The 22426-nt window shown below is 38.6% G+C and overlaps 1 long non-coding RNA gene across 3 annotated transcripts in view; it reads right to left on the bottom strand.

Moving 5' to 3' along the window:
- LOC106037552 (uncharacterized) overlaps nt 1-22426 on the bottom strand; it is a 48858-nt gene that overhangs the window by 9682 nt on the left and 16750 nt on the right. Inside the window, exon 5 of one of the 3 annotated variants that reach the window (XR_001208098.3) lies at nt 11515-11681. The exons of 1 other annotated variant lie outside the window; for it this stretch is intronic. This is a non-coding gene — a long non-coding RNA (uncharacterized lncRNA). Of the gene's footprint in view, nt 1-11514; nt 11682-18094; nt 20362-22426 lie in introns of those variants that run through there. One more of the 3 variants, XR_010829656.1, reaches the window with a different exon arrangement.

Here is a 22426-nt window from a genome sequence, read left to right as displayed (position 1 = left end):
AGTATTGATGAATAATCACTATTATAACTTGAGTTTATAAATTAAACTTATTATTAGATGTACGTCTAATAGTTTTCATTTAGCATGACTTCTGTGTATAGCATGACTTCTGTGTATGTTTATACTTTTGAATTAATTTCATTCAAATAATAAAAGTTCTCTAAGGATAAGCCAAGGAATTTGGAATTTAATTTCTGTTAATAGTTTATCATGTTTATTCATAGTTCACAATTTCTTTCTAAATCAAAAGTAAGAAATTGTTGGAGAAAATAAACCCAAGGAAAATGTTGTTGAAAAACATCAGAAAGAAAATATTGCTATTATTTTTCTAGTACTCTCTGGGAAGTAACAAACAAACAAACAGATAAATAAATAAAACACATTGAATTATCACAAAAATATATTTTGCTAGGCAAAAGGCCCCTATTCATAAAATTACTTTTTATGAACTTAAGACTTGTGGGATAGTCCCACTGATGTGAAAAATTACAGCTCGCTGATATAGAAGTATGCCCTCTAAATTAGTTGAGCTTGAACTTTTGTTCATATATTATAGTTAAACAGCAAACTACATGAGCAGGGCCTGGCCTACTTGTATGTTTACATCTAAGTACATGGTAAGTGATTTCGTAAAGACATACAAATTGATCTGATATACCCATACATTCCATAGACTTCTACTTTTTCATGTAGACATGGCCTTTCATCTTCATTTCCTACCTGCTAGAAAATCTTAGGTTTTGAAGAAAAATGTTAAAACATTCAAACAATTTATCAGTTTGAAAGAAAAACATGTATTTAACTCAATGGTAACTCCAAGTCCACGCTGTGTCTCTGACAGTTGTCATCCTTAAAAAATAAATAGTTATGTTGCCACATAATTTCTGTTTAGTGTAATGTACAAAACACTGTGCACATGGATCTCTGTATCTGTTTTTCCTTGGATTTTCTCCCAGAAGAAAGACATTATACACCTACATTACTCTTGTAAACATATGGCTTAAAGCATGCTTCACCTTAATTAGAAACAGAAAAGAACAAGGTGATGTAACTAATATCATTATATTCTAGTATTATAGCTATTATGTATGCATAGTACTATAGATTTTCACTCTGAATTTTGCTAAAATCCTGTTGACCGCTTTTATAAGAAAATAATATATGGATGAATTAGAACAGAAATTGGTGGGAATAGTTAGTTATAATCAATGATACAAATTATAGTTACTGTAAACAGTTGTATTATGGACTGTGTTGAGAAAGAAAAAAGTGAAGTTTAACTTTCAGGATGATGAGTAATGAGGTAGCAATGCCATCAACAACAGAAAGATCTTGTTGACAATTTGACCATTCATCAGCAACAGTTAAGTTTGTTTTGGTTCTCCACACTAGTTTTTCTGTAGCTTCCAGATAATTCAAATTATAAATTAAACCAGTCAAAGCAACCTATGGCGAAATTTCATATCATAAATTTACCAGACTGACTCCTCATTTCTGTGAATGGGACAAAAGGTGCCACGTTGCACTGCTAGCTTGGAGCCTTCCCTATCTTTCATCTTTACACTTTAATATTAGTTTTGCTTCCAGACTACAAATTTTCTTTTAGGCAGACTGACAGTATTATAGTTTATTATTTTACTTTCACCGTTTAGTCCCTGGATGGATAAGTGTTTGATGTTTGGGAAATAGAGGCACAGGAGCTTTCAGTTCTTAATAAATGTTTCAGATTAACAAAACAAAAGTAGCAATAGTAAACTAGCAAACTTCTAAAACACACCAAAGTTACATCTGTACCTTTGTACATTACAATGTATGTCTTATCCTTGCATTTATATATATATATATATTTTTTTTTTTTCCCCAGAATATTGTCACATAATATTTCCCTCATTATTTCCCTCATTCTCCTGGATTCATTTACAGTTCTTGAACAAAAGGTGCATTTTCTGGTTGACTCTAAGTTGCAGCAACCATTGCCACAGCTAAGTGGTTATCACCTACTGCCTTGCTCAGATCTGTGTGGTGGGACAGTGGCACCCAGAGGGTGTCATATGGCTGTCTGAATTCAACTGAAGATTTGCACAAGTTAGTAGAACAATCTGGTTTAATAACACTTTTTTTTTTTTTTTTTTTTTTTTGCTTTGCTCTGCCTTAAATTTCCATTTCTGTTGAGAGACTGTTTGAGCAGATAAACCTCCAGCTAATCTAACCCCATCATGATGTTCTTGCGTTTTGCCTTGGAATTCACCTCCTACCCAAAAGTACACCCCAGCACCACTCTCTCTCTGTTTTCTTACTCTGGTGGGATAAACCTTATGCTGCCAGGTCCTCTTTCATCTGGACAAATGTGCAAATAGATTTTTATGACGTCTTAGAGACTTAAATTGGATGAACTACATTAGATATTCCCTCCTCTCTTATCTGTAAACTTTGACCTATGGTTGCTCTGAGTTTCTATAACTAGTTTTGATTAGGAAAAAAGAGTATGATTCTTTTACCCTTTTATATAAGCTCCAAAAATTTTCTGGAAGGTCACTGGATTTATAAGCATTTGTGGTGAATAACTGATGAGAGAGATACAGTGGAGGTGATGAGAGAAGTCAATTTAAATCATGCCTAAGAATCATAGAAGATAAGCAGAATGTCACTGCAATACCTGTGAGGCAAGGTAAAGGACCAATTATTCTAACAAAGGGAGAATTCCTTTTGAAACTTCCTATAATATTTTGCATTAGGATATTTAAATTATTTTAGAAATAAATAGATGACTTTTTTCCAGTCCTTTTCTAGTCAGGTTCATATTATCACTATTCCTGACCCCTTCACAGTTAATAAATAAATAAATAATAATAATAATAAATAGTATTCAGTGTAATAAGGTTTATTGCACAGTGGAGAGTAGCAAGTTTTTATAAGCAGAAAAAAAAAAATTTCTTTCAGTATAGTCAATGTTATTTCCACCATCATTCTGCACTAAACATGATCTCCACATTTAATTATTATTCCTTTTTCATACTGGCAACATTCATGTTAGAGCAGCATAGCTTTCACTAATGGGAAATCATTGAATTTCCAGAGGAAGCATGCTGGGTTCTTAGCTCTATAAATATATGTATATATTTTCCACACAAAGTTTGCTTAGATCATAAAAGAAAACATGTAAACCAAGTATTACTGGCTTCCAGAGTCAGTACATCATTATTCACAGAAGAAAAATCTTTGGATTCTTTTAATATGATTTCACATGCTTAAAGAAGTCTAGGACTTATCAGATGAATTTGGAATTTTCCAGTATTTACACATTTGTAAAGGCATTCACATTTGCTATCAGCCTAAAATCTTTGTAACCGTATCCTATGCAAAAATACAACTAGTGTATATAATTTTTCAAAGTTCCATTAATTATAAATATTATGAGAGCTTTGCCCAATAAATATTATAACTAGGTGATAAACAGAAACAGAGAACAGTTTATAATTTGTTTCATGTATATTTCTAGAAAAAATTTTAAGCTGACACAATGTGATATTATTTTCAACATTTCTTAGGGATTCTCATCACTGAGACTTTACAAAAAAAAAGGACTGCAGAAACAATCTGACATATTTCATTTCTTACAAAATTAGCTCCTACCATCTGACTTATTGTAGCTGACCACACATTTTCTCTCAGCATACAACGTACAAGCTTAAGCTTCAAATTTGTTTTGTTTTTAAGCATAACAGACCCAGTACAGAAATTCATTTATGAAGCCGAAATAAGAGAATGAAACTGTACAGATTACCTAAGCAACAACTGAAGTCTATAGCTACTTAGAAAGTATAAGCAGAAAATATATCTATATATACACCAGTGATTTAGGTAGAAGCAGCAACAGAATGGACAGAACTCAGAAAAGGAGAAAGAGTTATTAGGAGAAGCTTACTTGCCTACAGATCTATTAGTTTCCATAGTGTTGGTCAAAATTTTACTCTCTAAATCATTTTAAACTAGCTTGCAAAAGTCACCATAAAATAGAACCTTATGCTGGCAGGATGAAGGACTGACCACACAAGTTAATATGTCTTTTCTATCTCTACATTTCTATGAATACCACAGTCAATTGGAATTGCACTGAGAAATCTAAGAAAGACTGCTGATATGGAAAATATCAAACTGATGCCTCATAGTCACATTTTAAGGCATCAGTTTGTAGTACTAGAATACAATCAAACCTTTAGTATCTGTTATTTAGATTTCTTCCATTCATGAGACAAATATACAGTGCTTATATAAAGTATGCAAACAAAACAAACAAACAAACAAACAAAAAAAGTGGATTAATCATTCTAAGATTTCCACTGGAATTAGAAACAGTCCAAACAATAACAATCCAGAATTCTCATATTGGTCCCTGACAAATTTTGTACTTCCCTTAACATTCAAGTCAAAAATAGATGTGAATATTGAAATAAAATCAGTTAAAAGAAGGTAGTCTAAGTCTTCTAATTTCTGTATGCTATTCTATTCTGGGGTAGCACCATGGGCTCTTCTCTGGATACAGTGGTGGGTCTGTTTACACTAGTGCCATTTGTAGCATGCTGGTGAAAGCTGATGTGCAAGACATAGACTTGCCTTACAAGCTGTATTTGGAGCCTTAAATGGACCATTCTGGTGAAAGGGGAAGACTGGTAATGTTAGTTGTGCACCACTGGGAATGATGGATCATGGGATGTTCCCAAGGAAAGCAGAGATTCTGAGAAAATAATTGAAGGAATATACACAAAAGCATTCCTTCGCATGTAAAGCAATGCAAAAACCAACAGAGTATGCAGTGACAAAATTTACTTTCATTCAGACCTGAGGCTGCTCCAGCAGCTTTCAGACTGTGATACAAATATCACCTGTGAGATAAGAACAATGGTAAAATTTAAAGGGAGAAGTAAGAAACTGTACATATTAAAAATGATAAAGCTGTTACCTTGGCTGCTTGCAAGTTGTGATGAAATAGTTATTACAACTGGAGAAGTGCAGGAAAGGTGGAGGTCTTGTGAAGTATTTCTGGAGGCAGAGGATAAATTCCCATCTGCTATGTACTAGCACCAGAAAAGTCCACTATGTAGACACCTCAGAACTGGGGTTGTGTATAAATTTCATTTTATCTCCATATTTCATAGAATCATAGAATATCCCGAGTTGGAAGGGACCCATAAGGATCATCAAGTTCAACTCCTGGCACCGCACAGGTCTGCCCAAAAGTTTAGACCATGTGACTAAGTGCACAGTCCAATCGCTTCTTAAATGCAGACAGGCTTGGTGCAGGGACTACTTCACTGGGGAGCCTGTTCCAGTGTGCAACCACCCTCTCGGTGAAGAACCTCTTCCTGATGTCCAGCCTAAACATCCCCTGCCTCAGCTTAACACCATTCCCACGGGTCCTATCACTGGTGATAACGGAGAATAGGTCACCTGTCTCTCCACTCCCCCTCGCAAGGAAGTTGTAGACTGTGATGAGGTCCCCCCTCAGCCTCCTCTTCTCCAGGCTGAACAGGCCCAGTGACCTCAGCCGCTCCTCATACGTCTTCCCCTCTAGGCCCTTCACCATCTTTGTTGCCCTCCTCTGGACACTCTTCAACAGTTTAATGTTCTTTTTGTACTGTGGTGCCCAGAACTGCACACAGTACTCAAGGTGAGTCCGCACCAGCGCAGAGTAGAGCAGGTCAATCACTTCCCTCGAATGACTAGCAATGCCATGCTTGATGCATCCCAGGATACGGTTGGCCCTCCTGGCTGCCAGGGCACACTGCTGGCTCATATTCAACTTGCTGTCAACCACAACCCCCAGATCCCTCTCTGCGGGGCTGCTCTCCAGCATCTCATCGCCCAGTCTGTACGTATAGCCAGGGTTGCCCTGTCCCAGGTGCAGGACCCGGCACTTGCTTTTGTTAAACTTCATGTGGTTGGTGATCGCCCAGCTCTCCAACCTGTCCAGATCTCTCTGCAAGGCCTTTCCACCCTCATCCGAGTCCACAACTCCTCCAAGTTTGGTGTCGTCGGCAAATTTGCTCAAAACACCTTCTAGTCCTACATCCAAATCATTTATAAGAACATTGAAGGGGACTGGCCCTAAAACGGAGCCTTGAGGGACCCTACTAGTGACCATCCGCCAGCCAGATGTGGCCCCATTTACCACAACCCTTTGAGCCCTGCCCGTCAGCCAATTGCTCACCCATCGTATGATATTTTTGTTTAGCTCTATGCTGGACATTTTGTCCAGTTGGATCCTATGGGAAACCGTATCAAAAGCTTTGGTGAAGTCCAAAATGATCACATCAGCTGGTTTCCCTTGATCAGCTAGATGGGTGATCTTATCATAAAAGGAAATCAAATTTGTTAGGCAGGACCTACCCCTCATGAACCCATGTTGGCTGGGACCAATGACTACATTGTCCCCCAGGTGCACTTCAATAGCTTCAAGGATCATCTTCTCCATAATTTTACCAGGCACTGACGTGAGACTGACAGGCCTGTAATTGCTAGTGTCTTCTTTCTTGCCCTTCTTGAAAATTGGCACAACATTTGCCAGTTCCAGTCTACTGGGACCTCTCCAGATTCCCAAGATTGTTGAAAAATAATTGAGAGAGGTCCCGCGATGACGTCAGCCAGCTCTTTAAGCACCCTGGGATGAATCCCATCCGGACCCATGGACTTGTATGGATCCAGGTGGAGCAGCAAATCCCGCACATATTCAGGGTCAGTTGGGAGTTTGTCATTCCCACTGTCATGGTCCTCCAGCTCAGGGCACCCTGGGTCCCGAAGATCATCAGCAGTGTTGAAGACAGAGGCGAAGGCGGCATTAAACATCTCTGCCTTGCCTGTGTCATTGTGAGGAGACCTTCCCCATCAAGTATCGGACCTATGTTTTCTTTGGTTCTCCTTTTTCTGTTCACATACCTAAAAAAAACTTGTTTATTGTCTCCCACAGACATGGCCAGCTTCAACTCTAGTTGGGCTTTGGCCACACGAATTTTCTCCCTACAAACACAAACAGCATCCCTGTATTCCTTCCTCATCGCCTGACCCTCCTTCCAGCAGCCGTACACTTTATTTTATCGCCTAAGCTCCAGTAGAAGATCCCTGGTCAGCCAGGCCAGCCTTCTGCCCCGCCTGCCTGACTTCCGATATTTTGGAATTGCCTGATCTTGTGCTTTTACGAGGCAGTGCTTAAAGATTGACCAGCACTGATGGATGCCTATGCCTTCAAAAGCAGTTTCCCAGGGGACCTTGCTGACTAGTTCCCTGAGCAGCCTGAAGTCTGCTTTCCCCATATCCAGGGCTGAAGTTTTGGTGGCAATTTTCCTTCTGTCACCATAAATTCTAAACTCAACCACTTCATGGTCACTATGACGGAGACGGCCGCCAATTGCCACATCTCCCACAAGACCCTCTCTGTTCTCCAGCAACAGATCTAGGAGGGCACCTTTCCTAGTTGGCTCCCTTAGCACCTGCACCAAGAAGTTATAATCTAGGTGCTTTATGAACCTCCTGGACTTGCTCGTGTCACCCGTGTGGTGATCCCAGTTGATGTCTAGCAAGTTGAAATCCCCCATAAGGACAAGGGGAGTTGATCTTGAGGCATCCCTTAGTTCTGCAAGGAATAATTCATTGGCGCTGTCATCCTGGCCAGGTGGTCTTTAATAGACCCCCACAACGACATCCCCTTTATTTGTTTGTCCCTTAATCCTTACCCAGAGGCTCTCAACTTTGCCATCGCCAACTTGAAGTTCCACACGGTCCAGCCCATGCTTCACATACATCGCATTGCCAGCCCGCCACCTCGCCTACCCTGCCTGTCCCTCCTGAAGAGCCTGTAACCATCTATTACAACACACCAGCCACAGGACTCATCCCACCAGGTTTCACTTATGCCGGTGATGTCGTGGCTGTGGGACTGGGCCAAGACTTCTAGCTCATCCATTTTATTCCTCATACTGCGTGCGTTTGTGTAGAAGCACTTCAAATGCTCCTCCCTACACGCAGCACCTTGTGTAGGAAGGACCTCACTAGCACACAGTCCCTCTGATTCTAGCGCACCATCCCTTAGCTCATCACCGGTGTGCCTGGTTTTATCCCCTTTCCCCTTCGACTCTAGTTTAAAGCCCTATCTATTAGCCCTGCCAACTCATGAGCAAAAATCCTTACCCCTCTCTGAGAGAGGGGCATCCCATCTGGTGCCAGCAGGCCCGGTGTCGCATAGACCTTCCCGTGATCGAAAAACCCGAAATTGTGCCGGTTGCACCGGTCCCGAAGCCACGTGTTAATGTGATGAGTCTACTTGTCAGCATCGATCCCCCCTATCGGAAGGACAGAGGCAAACACAACCTGTGCCCCTGATCCTTTAAGTAGTCACCCCAAAGCCCTCAAGTCCCTTTTGATCGCTCTCGGACTTCTCGTTGCTACCTCGTCATTACCAGCCTGAAAGACCAGTAGTGGGTAGTAGTCGGTGGGTCGTACCAGGCACTTGACTTTCTTAGCGAAGTCTCTCACCCGAGCCCCAGGGAGGCAACAGACTTCCCTGTGGGTTGGGTCCGGTCGGCATATTGGGCCCTCTGTCCCTTTCAAAAGGGAGTCCCCCATGACAATAACCCTTCTTTCTTTATTGACAGATGATGTAGCAATGCGGGGGGTAGGTTGCCTTGCCTTAGGCACGTTCTCCAACTGGGACAGTCTTTCGTCTACTTCGTTGTTCTGACTGTCATGTTCTAGACCCTCATACCTGTTATATAAGGGTAGATGGGAAGGTGAGGTGGGCAGGGACAGGGCTCGCCTACCACCCCGAACAGGAACCTGCCTTCATTCCCCCCCTTGGCCTAGGTCTCCTCCTACTGCCTGGCGGGATGAGGGAACTTTTGTCTTCTGTGTAGCAGGAGACACTTGTGCTGTGGCAGGCTCGTGAGTCTGTCTCAGAGAGGGCAGAGTACACCTCCACCAGTCAATTTCCCTCTCTGACTCCCTGATGCTCCTGAGCCTGCTCACCTCTTTCCGAAGCTCCGCTACCTGTTTGAACAGCTCTTCAACCTGGGCACACCTCCCTCAGGCATACCCCTCGCTGCTGCTGTCAGATACCGACAGAAGACTCGGGCACACCCTGCAGCCCAAGACGTGGACGGCGGTGTGTTTTCCCGAGCCCTCCGTCTGAGTAGCCACATCGGTGACTGTGGATGGAGAGGCCGCAAGAGATGTGGAGGCCATGGTTTTCTGCCTGTTTGATACCATGGCCAGGTTCCTCGCAGGCAGGTTACAAGTACCGAAGGGAAAGACCACTGCAAAAGAGCGGCGAGGGGCCCTCCCTGCGCGAACTGCCACGCAAACTGCTGCGCCACACCCTTCTGACACACCACACCCTGTTTGCCCGCCCTGTTCGCTGCGCTCCTGGTCGCTCGCGCTCCCTAGGGGCTGCTTTTGAATGGCCGGGGAGGGGGCGCTGCTGGCTCTGCCTCCGCCTCGTCAGCCTGCCTCACGAGGGCTGCTGGGTCCTGGCGGCTCCCTCGGCTGCTTCGAGTGGCCTTGATGCCGAAAAAAAAGCCCTGCCTGTCTTGATCCCCTGCTCTGCTGCAGAACGCATCTGCCCCAGTGCCGATTGCCTCGGCAAGAATTTAATAATTCTGTGCTAATAAGAGTTTTTGTTGATGGGATAAAGGCATGCATGCATGCATTATTTTTTTTCAGGATTCATGCAAAGACTTTGGACAACACCTTTAATATTGAATGTGACAAACTACTGTTGCTGTTGTGTATTGCTGGCATGTGGTCTTATTGCATATATACTGTTATGTCTTACAATATATGTACAAAGAATAAAAAGTAACATATTTTTGGCTATTTCTCATAAATGTTCAATTTGCATTTCAAGTATGAACATTGGTTTCAAAAATACTTTGGATGTAATTTATATTTGAAGAAGCCAAAGTTTAAGGGTTGCTTAAGATCTACCATGCTCTTCCTTCATATTTTTTCTCTGTAGAGGGAATGTTTTGATACTGGAAAATTACAGAAAGAATATGGACAAAAATTATTAACAAGATCTGTTCATAATCCATATGACATAAAAGAAGCACTTCCCAGAAGTCTGAAACCTAAAAAATATTTTGAAGTTTATCCTCAATATCAACTGGAAATACAAAAATATTTTGTGACTTATTGGAGTGAAAAGCAGACTGTAATGTTTAAAATGAGTTTACTGTTGATTGCACCTTGCATCAGCACTATAATAGAAAGATCTGAACAACTCACAGATGGTGATTTGCAACATTAACAGAGATCCAAAAACTCACCAAATCAAATTTCTGCATGTCAGTTGTATGATTAATGTCTGTAAAATTCACACTTAAATGACAATCCTGAAAGATGTTTACTAAAGCTCCTTAAATTTCACAGAATGGACAAGTAAAACTCAGAGTAAATCTCACATGCTGATGGTGTTTGTAATGTCATGCTCTGAACCAGAGACAAACTGACCCTGCATTTAGGTAATAGGGTAAATAGGACATTTCTAGGCGGTCCTTTCCAGCACTACTTTCTATGCTTTCCCTCCTGTTTATGCAGACAGAAATTTGGTGCCTCATTTTTAATCCATGTTCCAAGGCCATTTAGGCACCAAATCATGGAATGACCCTTGGAGAAGGAACTTGGTCTGAGAACATTGCTTTATGGCATGCAAAGGGGGAAAGAAGATAAGAAGTGACAGTACTGACTGACTGGAACAAACTGCTTCACCATTGACAATCTTTGAAGAGTACCCATCACTTCAAGTTCTCAGATCAAAATATACTTCCTTTTTAAAAGATATGCTTTTCTTGTAATAAAGTTCCTTATTCTTCAAGTTTTATTATTTTTAAATTGTAGGATTTTGTTTTGTTTTGTTTTGTTTTAAGAAATCATGGATAATAACAGATAATAGGAAAAAGTATACTTTCAGCTCAGAAGCATGGTGAGTAGTGATGTGAATTCTGTCTAATCTATTAAAGGTATCTCAAACTTAAAAGAAAATTACACCTATTTAGCTCAGCAAGTAATATAGATATAAGGAGTTACAGTCTGTGAGAAGTTAAGAAGCAACCAGAAGTTGATGAAAAGTCCACTAAAATAAACAGGAAACTTTCCCATTTTTCACTATTCTAGGTACTGACAGGAACACCTGTATAAGGCCATCCTACATAGATAGATGAATGCATGCATTCAGAGTTGACAGAGTTGAATAAATGAAAATTGTAGGTTGCTTTTATGCCCCTTTCTCACAGTCCATACATGGTTCTTTAGAGCAAATGATAACAAGGGCCTCCAGATCTGAAGGCAAGAGCAATGAGGTCAACATTTGGGTGCAGCCAACCTGGATCAGTGAGTCTTACAGACAAATAAGTACATAAGATCTGCAGGCAGCTATACCAGAAAGACTTATTTAGCCCTTAGTGGAAAAGAAATAGTTATTCCAGCCAGAAAATTAAACAAACCAACAAACAAAACCCACTACGTTCTTAAATATTTCTGTAAGTTTAATGCATATATTACTAGCCAGTGGCTGGTGCATCATGAGATAATGAGGGAAGCTTTGGTACACTGTGAGATCCGGTATCAATATTCATTTCACTAAAGTTAGCTGAAATCCTGGCAAAAGTAGAACAGCTCCCTGATGGTGTACTGTTCTGAAAAGACAAAAAGAAAGTGGTCACAAAATGAAAAAACTTACTGTTTTGTAACCCTGAAGTCTCTGCTGATGGTTTTATGCCTGCAGTCTGTCAGGTTGTTCCACTCAGTGACCAAGAACATTTCAGTTTAACCACCTTTATGTTTCTGGATTACATATTATTGCACTTTTTCATCACTTACTACAGCTGAAGGCTGATAATGTACATGCGGATCTTGTACTTTTGTGAGTGCTTCATAGAGAAATATTCAATTTTATTCTGATAATGTATATTGTTCCCCCAAATATGAATTATTCCCTATTATTATAGAAATATTGATTTGATAGAACTATTGCAACCATAATACAGTATTGACATTGCTAGTAACAGGCCATAAGCTTTGTGCTGAATTTGCAAGACCTCAGGACTGATGCTTTTCAGATCTGTTCTATCCAAACTTCTGAGCTGTATACAACTTTGTTCTATTTGGCTTAATTGTGACAGCAATGTCTCTAATTGATGTATGGCTAATTTGTCTTCCTTTTGTTTACCCTTTTGTGGTACAGGTAAAGTTTTAGATAGATAGCAGTAAAATAAGTTATTCTAGGTAGAATGAGATATGACTCTAATATAATGATACAGTGTGAAGAAATACATGCCTGGCACTTGAGGAGACACAAGATGCAGGGTAGAGGAGAGCAGGTGTAGGATGAGGCACAACCTTGACCCCATTGGAGACCCCATAGCTATGAACAAGTCACCAACTGTCAACTAAAGAAATGCAGACCTGGAGCCAGCGACAGCTAGTATTAGGGGTAACAAAGAGAAGAAATAATGTCTTCCACAATTAAAGGCACTGTATATAGTGAATTCAGGTGTCACATGGAGCTGGAGATCAGTAATGAATGTTCAAAGGTGTAAGAACACGTTAGCAAATGTCTAAAGGTGACCTCAATAGGATTGTAGAGGGAGGAAAAAGCCATCAACATGAACATCATATCTGACCCAGTGAAGGGCTCCAGCTACTGACAACCCACCATAACACTCCTAAACAGAGTGAAGCCACCAGAGATATGATGCAGAGGAGCAGGGGAAGAATGAGTATAAAAACAGGAAAAGGGGAGGGAACTAATAAACATGTATAACAATTTTCACTACATAATTATTTTTTTATTTTCCTGTAGCAATTAGATTTGTAGAAATACTGACTGTACTCTTAAGATTTCAGTTATACTAACAGTAAATTCAATGGCTTTACTTGTACATAAGGTATGCTTCTACTTTGCCCATAAACAGGATTTTGAGTATAATACCGTATTACCTCAGGGTAATTCAAATGAGTCACCAGTCATGGGCCTTAATTATGTTGTGCAGAAGTAAAGGATGCAGTCGTTCTAAATTGCTTTCTTGTATGCCTCCGCAATCTGTTGCCTATTATGATCTAGTCTAGTTTTGGGAAGCAACTTGTCAGTGCAGATACTTTTTCTTCCAGAGATGCTGTGTATCCACAGGATGACAAAACACTGTCAAGTTTAGAAGAGGATTGAGAAAAACACCAAGAGAGAAAAACAAGGAGATTAGGCTATATCCTTCTCAGGATTTCTGGAGAATTAGTATTTAGGAGACAGGCAAACAGATGTTAGGAGGATAGAAAGGGTTTTGGAGAAGATACAGTGTCCAGGGAGGTTAAAAAAAAAAAAAAAAAAGGGAAAAACCATAAGAACAAACAAACAAAAAACAAACAAGCAAGCAAAAGAGGTAAATGTTTTACTAAAAAGTAGAGTAAAGCTCTTAACCAACGGGGAAAATTATAGGAAGATGCGTTGTGTATAGAATGTTAACTTCCATATCTAGGGTCTGGGCTTGTGGTGTTTATCATACTATTTAACTACCTGCACGCCTCACCACCACTTTAGCCTGTGCCAGTTAGCATTGTCCCAGAAAACAACATTTCAGAGAACAGAAATGAAAAAGCACTGTTCCCAGTAGGTAGCATGGATGAGGCTGCCCTGACGGGATGATGATTGGGAGAGAAAAGAGAGGCTGCGACATAGGAAGACAGGCTGTGCTCTCCCACGTGGCCCCCTGGGCAGAGAAACAGCTTAAGTCCATTTTGTATACTAGCATAGATGCAGCCTGACATGCCACCTGAGGCTATGGAGATGGAAAAGAAAAAGATTTTGTTTTGTGTTGTGTTTCTCAGAAGGACTGATGCCATAATGTATAGAATAATGGCTGTTTACGAAGATAACCAGGAAGACTGGTATACAGATGAAAGTTTTGGTTTGCTGAAAGTTAAATTTGGCAAAGGTCACTCAGCAGTGCTTCTCACAGAGCTAGGAGTAGATACTATTTTTTTCAATGATGAAAAACAAAACAAAAAAACAACAACGACAACAAAACATTATTTGTCCAGAGCAGGTTAAAGTTCTCAAAGATGGCTTTTTTCAAGGAGGATAGATCATCACATCATACAAACAAAATTGGATTTGCAGCTGTGTAACTTGGAACGGTATGTACCAGATCTGCTTCTGACAAGGAGACTGTTAAACAGACCTGGATAGTGAATATACCAGAGATATATTTGGAACTGCACCTATTAATGCACACATTAAAAAAAAAAAAAAAAAAAAAAAAAAAAAAAAAGAAACACATTATATTTAAAACGTGATCATAGTGGTAGCTCTGAAAATATTCCTTGATGTCCATAAGCTGCAAAACTAAGTTTATGCCATGTGTCCCAGTCTGGCCATGCAAATAAGTTTTAAATACAGCTTAACATAGAGTTGAGCACCACAAAAGAGCTCTCCTGCCTGTCTGATTTTCCTGCAGAGGTAGAAAAAAAGGTTCTGGGTGAAACTTCTCCACAAAATAAATCCTCTATATGTCAAATGTAGCAGGTATGCATCAGGCCACTGAGAGTGGTAGAAAGCATTGGCAGAGGTGGGCCATTAGAGTGGTTTCACTTCAAAGTTCAAGCACAAGCTCTGAAAGTCTACTCACACACAGTCAGTCGTGTGCAGGGTATAGCAGATTAGAGAGCTATCACACACTGAACTGACTGTCTTGCATTTGGTACCAGAGCTAGTTCTGCCTCCCTTAGGTTGTCAATGGTCTCCTGGATCTCTGTGGCACAGTGGTGAGGAGCTTGTAGTCTTCTGGGTATCATTGCCATCTTGAGTACCTTAGAGCAAATCCACATCCCGGTTTTAGGATCAGCAAATTACTAGTGGTATTTTTGTGTTCCTGTAATTGTGCGAGTAATCCCACCAGAGTAAATACATTTCTTGTAAAATAAGTTTCATACTGGGCTCCTTGTTTGTATTCATTCCTCCTATTTTATTTTGTTTTTCTTCAGAGAGTACTGGGAAAACATGCATAAATGGTTTCATTTTTTTATGAACAATACTGCTTTCAAAAATAATATTTTGGTATAAAACTACATACAAAGGTTTTCAGCTCTAGACTTAGATTTTCAACTTGCTTTTGCTTGTCATTGTGTAATATTATAATATAATTTAATATCCATTATTCTATTAGCAGTACTGACTATAAAAAGATTTTGTACATCAGAGTGTACAAAAAGGATTTTTGTACAAAAAGATTTTTTTTGACATCATAAACACAATGTCAGATTAAGGTAATGCATAAAATTGTTCTTTTGTTAATTTAATTCCCTCCAATTTAATGAAGAACATAATATTTTTTAATTTAAAACCCAAGGTTTAATTTATATTTGTGAAAATGAAAATCAAAGTTAGTGAAGACATACATCAAAGAATTCATATGAGATTTCCAGAGACTAAAATAATCTATTCTTTTCCACTAGCAATTGAAATGGCTGCATTTATAGTTTAAACACTAAATATGCTGGTAAAATACTGATCCAAAAGTACAATTAAAACTAATGAATATAAGAACCCCATTCTCATTGAACCTAACTTCCAGATTAATTTATTGCATGCATGACAAATTCCAACAATATCAGCAGCACTTTTCACCTCTCAGAAGTCTTTGTATGAAGGAAAAGCACCTTTCTAGAGTAATCATTTCCCATCTCGGTAACTCATCATGAAATTTAAACTGTTTCATTTTTGCAAATCTGTTTATTATGAACATCATTCCTACAGTTTGAAATGGACTTTCAAAAGACTGATGTTCCCTTATATATATGTGTAGTCAAGATTCAACCAGGTCAAAGTATTGTCATTATTTTCTTTCCTTAAATGAGCTTTGTTACATACTCTGGATGGTTCTATCAAAAGATCACCATAATGCTTCATATGTGTTAGTGCATAATATGATCCTCCATAAACTGTCAATGATAAATTGACATTCCTAAATAGCAATTATTAGGTTGAAATGCTGTCTCATGTACTATTTCATTATCGCTGAAAATAACTGTTTTTATGAGAAGTGAGAAGGAGAAATGAAATTTAGGTAAAGTTCTTTACAACTAAGTGCTCTATTTTGCTGACATGACCTAATGGAAATTAATATCTGTGAAAAACATATGAAAAGAACAAGTCAAATCATCCATATCAATGATGGCCAGAAAAACAAAACAAATTTTTCAGTCTTTGCATTCAAATTCTATGGCAGTCCAGAGGGTTATTATATATCCAAATAATAAGAGATGCAATTGAAATAATAGGAATATCTGAAATGAAAAGTCAGACATTCCAGGCATCAGTGTAGTTAATTATTCTTTTGTTCTTTAGGAACAAAAGTCTACTGTGCTGCCAGATCTTGCAGTGTTTGATGCACCTTTCGTATGGAGGCTGGAAATATAGATTCAAGTCTGACATTTGTAATCATGATCAATGTGACAAAATGCCAAAAAAAAAAAAAAAAGTTAAATATTGTTTCATTATGAATGGTGTAGCCTTTTTTTGTTGTTGTTGTTGTTTGTTTCATTAGGAGTACAATCTTTAAATCTGTATTCAGATTTTTTAATATTTTATTTAAAATATTTTTCTATTTGTTCATCATTTTTTCAAAGCATTTCTAAGACTAAGTTGTTCTCATTCTTATCTGGGGTTCCCAGGTGTTTATTTCTCACTGAAGTATGAAGCTAATTGAATTTTATTTGAGGTTTATATGTATATATTGCTAAAACTCAGAAACTTGGATTAGTTCCTTTTTTTTTTTTGAGAAAACCTTCTGCTTCTGTTATATGCTTTGATTTGTTCAACCAGTTGTCCAGCAAGTGTTTTTTTTTTTTTTTAGTACAGAGAAACAGTTGATCCCAAATGTTCCTTGTTACAGAATCCCATAATTTTTATATAAAATTTATGTTGTTATTAAATTGTAAAACCCAAAGACTCATGCTTTAATTCTCAAACTAGCTAAAAGGAGGTTAACATCACTGGCAATTGTACATCTTAATCCCCTAATCAGCTTTGGAAATCTAAATCCAAAAGTCATGCTGACAAAATAAATTAAGCAACAACCTGCTCATCCTTGTCATTTCCTAAAACCCAGAGAAAAGCTTGAGAAAAAGAAAAATGAAAGTAAAGGGCATTCTTACACCTGAAGCTTAGCAGAGTAGATGCCAGATGGAGCAGCACACTGTGACTGATGCTGCATGTCGCTTCCCTGGAGTACGATGGTGGCAAACCCAAATTATCTGACCCAAGCGTCAGAAATTAAGCAGAGCCCAGCAGGGAGCCTTGCCCATGTTCCCCTATGGATTTGTGCTGGAAATGGAAATCAGACATACAGTCTGCCATTAAAACCTTGCTGATATGTTGATTCTTTTTTTTTATTTTTTAATTTTTTTTCCAAACAAATCTTCAAAATCTGTCTGCTACAAGTGATCTCAGCTATCACTGTTATTCTGTCCTTAACTTTGTTAGGCTGTACACTTTGTAAGCTTTTAAAGCATCACAAAGACAAGCAGAATAGGAAGAGATGTTGATGTGTTTTAATTATACCACAGGCCCAAGTTGCCAAAACTATACTGGATTTTAACTAGAACAGTTAAATGCATTAGTTCAGTGTTGTCAGTAACTTTTTATGTGTCATTTGTGTCTCTATTATGCATATCATTCAAATTAGAATCACAGATTATTTTCAATGTTATTGTCCACCAATATAGTATATTCTAACCACGTTAGTTACCTATGACTGGTAATTTTGCCACCTAAATTGTGTGTCTGTAGAGTAATTGCGTAATCATCGGTTGTTATTGCATCAAAGAAATAATAACTGCAGTCAGGGTGTAGAGGAGCTGTTTAAAGCCATTTCTTGATGACAAACATAGAATACACATTTTTGCTTTCTAGTTTTGGTGTTCCCATTTCGATGAATTTTCCCAGTTTTGGTGTTCCCATTCCGTATAAACCTCAAGATGTAGATATTTATTCTGTGAAGAGTTTTTGTAAACTTCAGTCCCAAGGGGTTAGTTTTGCAACATTTCTAGGGCAGTGTGCCACTAATTCTGACATAACAGCAAACTTTTGTTGACAGAGTCAAGAAAGTTGCTTAGCCAACATCTCTCCTTGCCATTAAGGCATCTAGTGCAATTCATTTAATTCTGGAAAACTCTTTGGAATAACAATATGTATTGAATTTATTTGTTTGTCCAAAGCACGATATAATAAAAATGTGATTAGGAGTGTTCAGGCTTCACTTTTGTTTGTAGTGACATTATAAATGATAGACCTATTCAGGTCACTTCAGTTGGTGGATTTGTGTGTGTGGTCTCAGCAATATGGGCTTGTTAGAATCATGCTAAGCTCTGAATATTTGTTTACTGATTCATTCAGTTCTGAATATCACATCCGAAAGGAAAAAAATATATGTATTAGCTATGCAGAAAATGGCACAGATTCTTCTCTGGAACTACCTCACTTGTTTGTAAATAGTTTTTCTGTATGACAAAAATTAAATCACATAGGTCGTATATGTACATAAGCATAAGAAAGTGAAGAAATGTTCACAATACAGATACAGTGCTTGCGTATAGCATTTTGTTGATGTGAATCCTTGGAAATGCTGAAATGTAAATATTTATTACAGCTGTATGCATTAAGCTACATCAGACAGCAAAAGTAGCACTGAACTCTATATTTTATATAAACATGTGACAGACAAATAAAACCTGCCTTGTAAATAATAGATTGATCATCTAGGTTACAGATTACTTGAACATATTACTGAAATGCAACAAGAACCAAAAGGGCTTCCTGATTACTTCAGCATGTCCTGCAATTAGAGAGATGATGAAGGAAAAATATATAAACGAGATATATTTAATTTTAGTCTTTACAAAATATTGTCATAAAAACCCATCAGTCCCAGTGACTTCACTTCTTTCAGTGAAAAATTCAAACTTATTGTCTTTACCTTTGAAGCATTACATAGCTATTTTGTGCTACCACCATCTTTTCCCTAATCCATTTTCTGTTCATGTATTTCTTTTCTTTAACACTTTTTCTACTTTGGTTAGATATTCAGAGTCAAAGAATAGTTTGGGTTGGAAGAGACCTTAAAGGACACCTAGTTCCAACTGCCCTGCCATGGGCAGGGACACCTCCCACTAGACCGGATTGCTTGAAGCCTCATCCAACCTGGCCTTGAACACTTCCAAGGATGGGGCATCTACAGCTTCTCTGGGCAATCTGTGCCAGTGCCTCACCACCCTCTGCGTAAATAATAACTTCCTTATATCTAATCTAAATCTAACCTCTTTTAGCTTAAAGCCATTACACCTTGTCCTATCACTACATGCCCTTATAAAAAGCCTCTCTCCAGTTTTCTTGTTGGCCCCCTTTAGGTATCGAAAGGCCACTGTAAGGTCTCCCTGGAGCCTTCTCTTTTCCCAGACTGAACAACTCCAACTCCCTCAGCCTGTCTTCATAAGAGGGGTGCTCCATCCCTTTGATCACCATCGTGGCCCTCCTCCAGACATGCTCCAACAGGTCCATGCCCTTCTAATGTTGGGGGCCCCAGAGCTGAACACTGTACTCCAGGTGGGGTCTCTTGAGGGTGGAATTGGGGGGGAGAATCACCTTCCTCAACCTGCTGGCCACGTTTCTTTTGATGCAGCCAAGGATACAGTTGGCTTTCTGGGCTGCAAGCACACATTGCTGGGTCATATTGATCTTTTCAACCAGCACCCCCAAGTCCTTCTCCCCAAGGCTGCTCTCAATATATTCTCCACCTAGCCTGTATTTGTACTTAGGATTGCCCTGACCCAGGTGCAGGACTTTGTACTTGGCTTTGCTGAACTTCATGAGGTTCACATGGACCCACCTCTCAAGCCTGTCCAGGTCCCTCTGGATGGCATTCCTTCCCTCCGGCATGTTGATCACACTGCACAGCTTGGTGTCATTGGCAAACTTGCTGAGAGTGCACTCAATTTCACTGCTCATGTCACCAACAAAGATATTAAACAGCATTGGTCCCAGTACCAACACCCGAGGAATGCCATTCATCACTCATTCTCTTACTCATATCTTTTTTAATAAGTCAGAAAATGTCTTACAGGCTGACCTCCTCTGTGTCACAGCAGACTACATATCCAGCAGCTAACTCTATGTTATACCCAATCACTTATCCTTGACACATGACAACTCCCTCCACTTTCTTGTTCAAAACCCTCTTCAACACCATCTCATTCCACTGTATTATTCTCAGTCCCAGTCCAATTCCATTAAAAGTGCTTTTTTTTTTTTTTTTGGCAGGAAGGGACCTGGAAATAAAATAAAATAAAATAAAATAAAATAAATAAAATAAATTAAAATAAAATAGTCTGCATGTTTTTATTTTTTTTATTTGAAAAAGAAATCATGAGATGCTGAATCAATGAGCACCTTCCCATAATCCATTATCAAATATTGTACAGTAGGAACAAATACCCCGATTAAGGTATCTTAGTTTCATTATAACAAGTTCAAAGCACAGCAAGTGGACAAATTTCCAAATATTTCCAGTATGTATCAATTTTTTGGGCTCTGAATGGAAAGTCACATGACATGAGACAAAAGTCTGGTAACTTCACTTTCAGGTGATTTCTAGAGAGTAACATTATTAAAAATGTGATGCCAGGCTAAATCTGAAAAGGGGAAATTATTTACAAATATGGCATTGAATAGTGGATTTCAAACATATATGGGAACACTTTCTTGAGGCTAGCTCAAATTTCAAAGAGAAGTTTTGTTTTGTTTTGTTTTACCAGAATTTTCTCTCTTTTTTTTTCTTTTTTTTGAGAAAAAGTTCTTTTTGAAGAATTCAGTCAATACAACAACAAATCCATTTAGATCCCTGCAGCCTCACAGACTCCCTCAAACACAGCTGTAGCCATAGTCTGATAAAGATAAATTACCCATTTTTCCTCAGACTTTGGACAACTTATTGTGTGTGCATTAAGCGATACATAGGATTGCCTATTAACTCTCTACCACCAAAACCTCTAACACAGTTCACCTGAATTATACACAAAGGGATAACTGACTTTAATCATATTTCCCGACTTGAATTCTATTTCCTGACTGGACAGTAGTTATCAGACGCTATTATCCCAACTGCTAAAAATAAAAGCACACAAAACACTGTAGACAGTCAGGAATGTCATTCCATCAGCTACTAAAATACAAATTCTCAGAAACCTTTTATCAGACAACTATCTGTACTAGAATAAGAATGTATTAACAAAGAAAATAACATACTTTTGAAGATGAGTAGGTCAGTAGTTCCCACCAATCAAAATAAATTATTTTCTTAGCATAATATGAACAAAGAGATTATCACATGAAAGATATTTGAGGGTCAGAATACAGGGATTTGATTTTTCCAGTCTCTTCCTTTGCAAAGATCAGTGGAAACCCTAATGAATGGTTTATCAGTGTAATACTAATGTGAGAGAAGAATCAGGGATAGATACAGATGGCACTTCCTACAGTTTCCATATTATCAACTATCTTACATATATTTATTGTTCAAGTCAAGTATTGTTCATGTTCAAGTATGTCAAGTAAGCCTTCTTAATTAAAGCCCTAAAGATGTCCTGAAATTCCTAAACACTTACTACTGTTCAAAATACCACAAACGTTATAGGGACATCCCATATTGTTCCCAGTCTAATGAGACACAGTTAAATAAAAAACTTAGAGTCTATAGCTTTTACCATTAAAATGTCACCAACATTGACAATAATATTCATATATATCATAGCAAAATAACTTGTGAACTGTACACACCCGGGGGGGGGGGGGGGGGGGGGTGGAAATCTGACTCAAAAGGAAAAATTACAATGACTCAAGACTGTAAAATATTTTACAAAACGGTCAGTATCTAACATCCCACACCACTGATCTTATTCATTCTTGTTACTCTGGGTGAAACAATCTTCCCTTTTTACCAGACTAAACAGAGCTGTAGAGAAAACCTTTTGTGTTTGACAGATCCTAAGAGAACACCTATGTTCATGGTAACCTACGTATCTTACTTGCCTATGCCCGGGTGTGATACTTTTCTACTGACTTCTAAACTCATCACTGAAAAGGAGATTGTTCAGAGAATCTGCTTACATTGTCTTGGCATACAAAGAGTGAAAGAGTTGTTAGGATTGAGGAGTTAATTTACAGTAAGTGACATAAGATTGTGGGGCATAGATTAGTGACTTCTGAATAGAATTTGGTTTTAAAATGCTTCTCAAATCCCAGATATTGAATATCTCTGAAGGATAATGAGTTATTTGTTACAGAATGACAGTGCAGAAAATGAAGCAGCCATTACATATGTGCTCAGCAATAGCT

This window comes from Anser cygnoides, chromosome 2 (genome assembly GCF_040182565.1).
Source record: "Anser cygnoides isolate HZ-2024a breed goose chromosome 2, Taihu_goose_T2T_genome, whole genome shotgun sequence".
In the NCBI taxonomy this organism is placed as follows: domain Eukaryota; kingdom Metazoa; phylum Chordata; class Aves; order Anseriformes; family Anatidae; genus Anser; species Anser cygnoides.
This window is presented reverse-complemented; position numbering and strand designations above follow the sequence as displayed.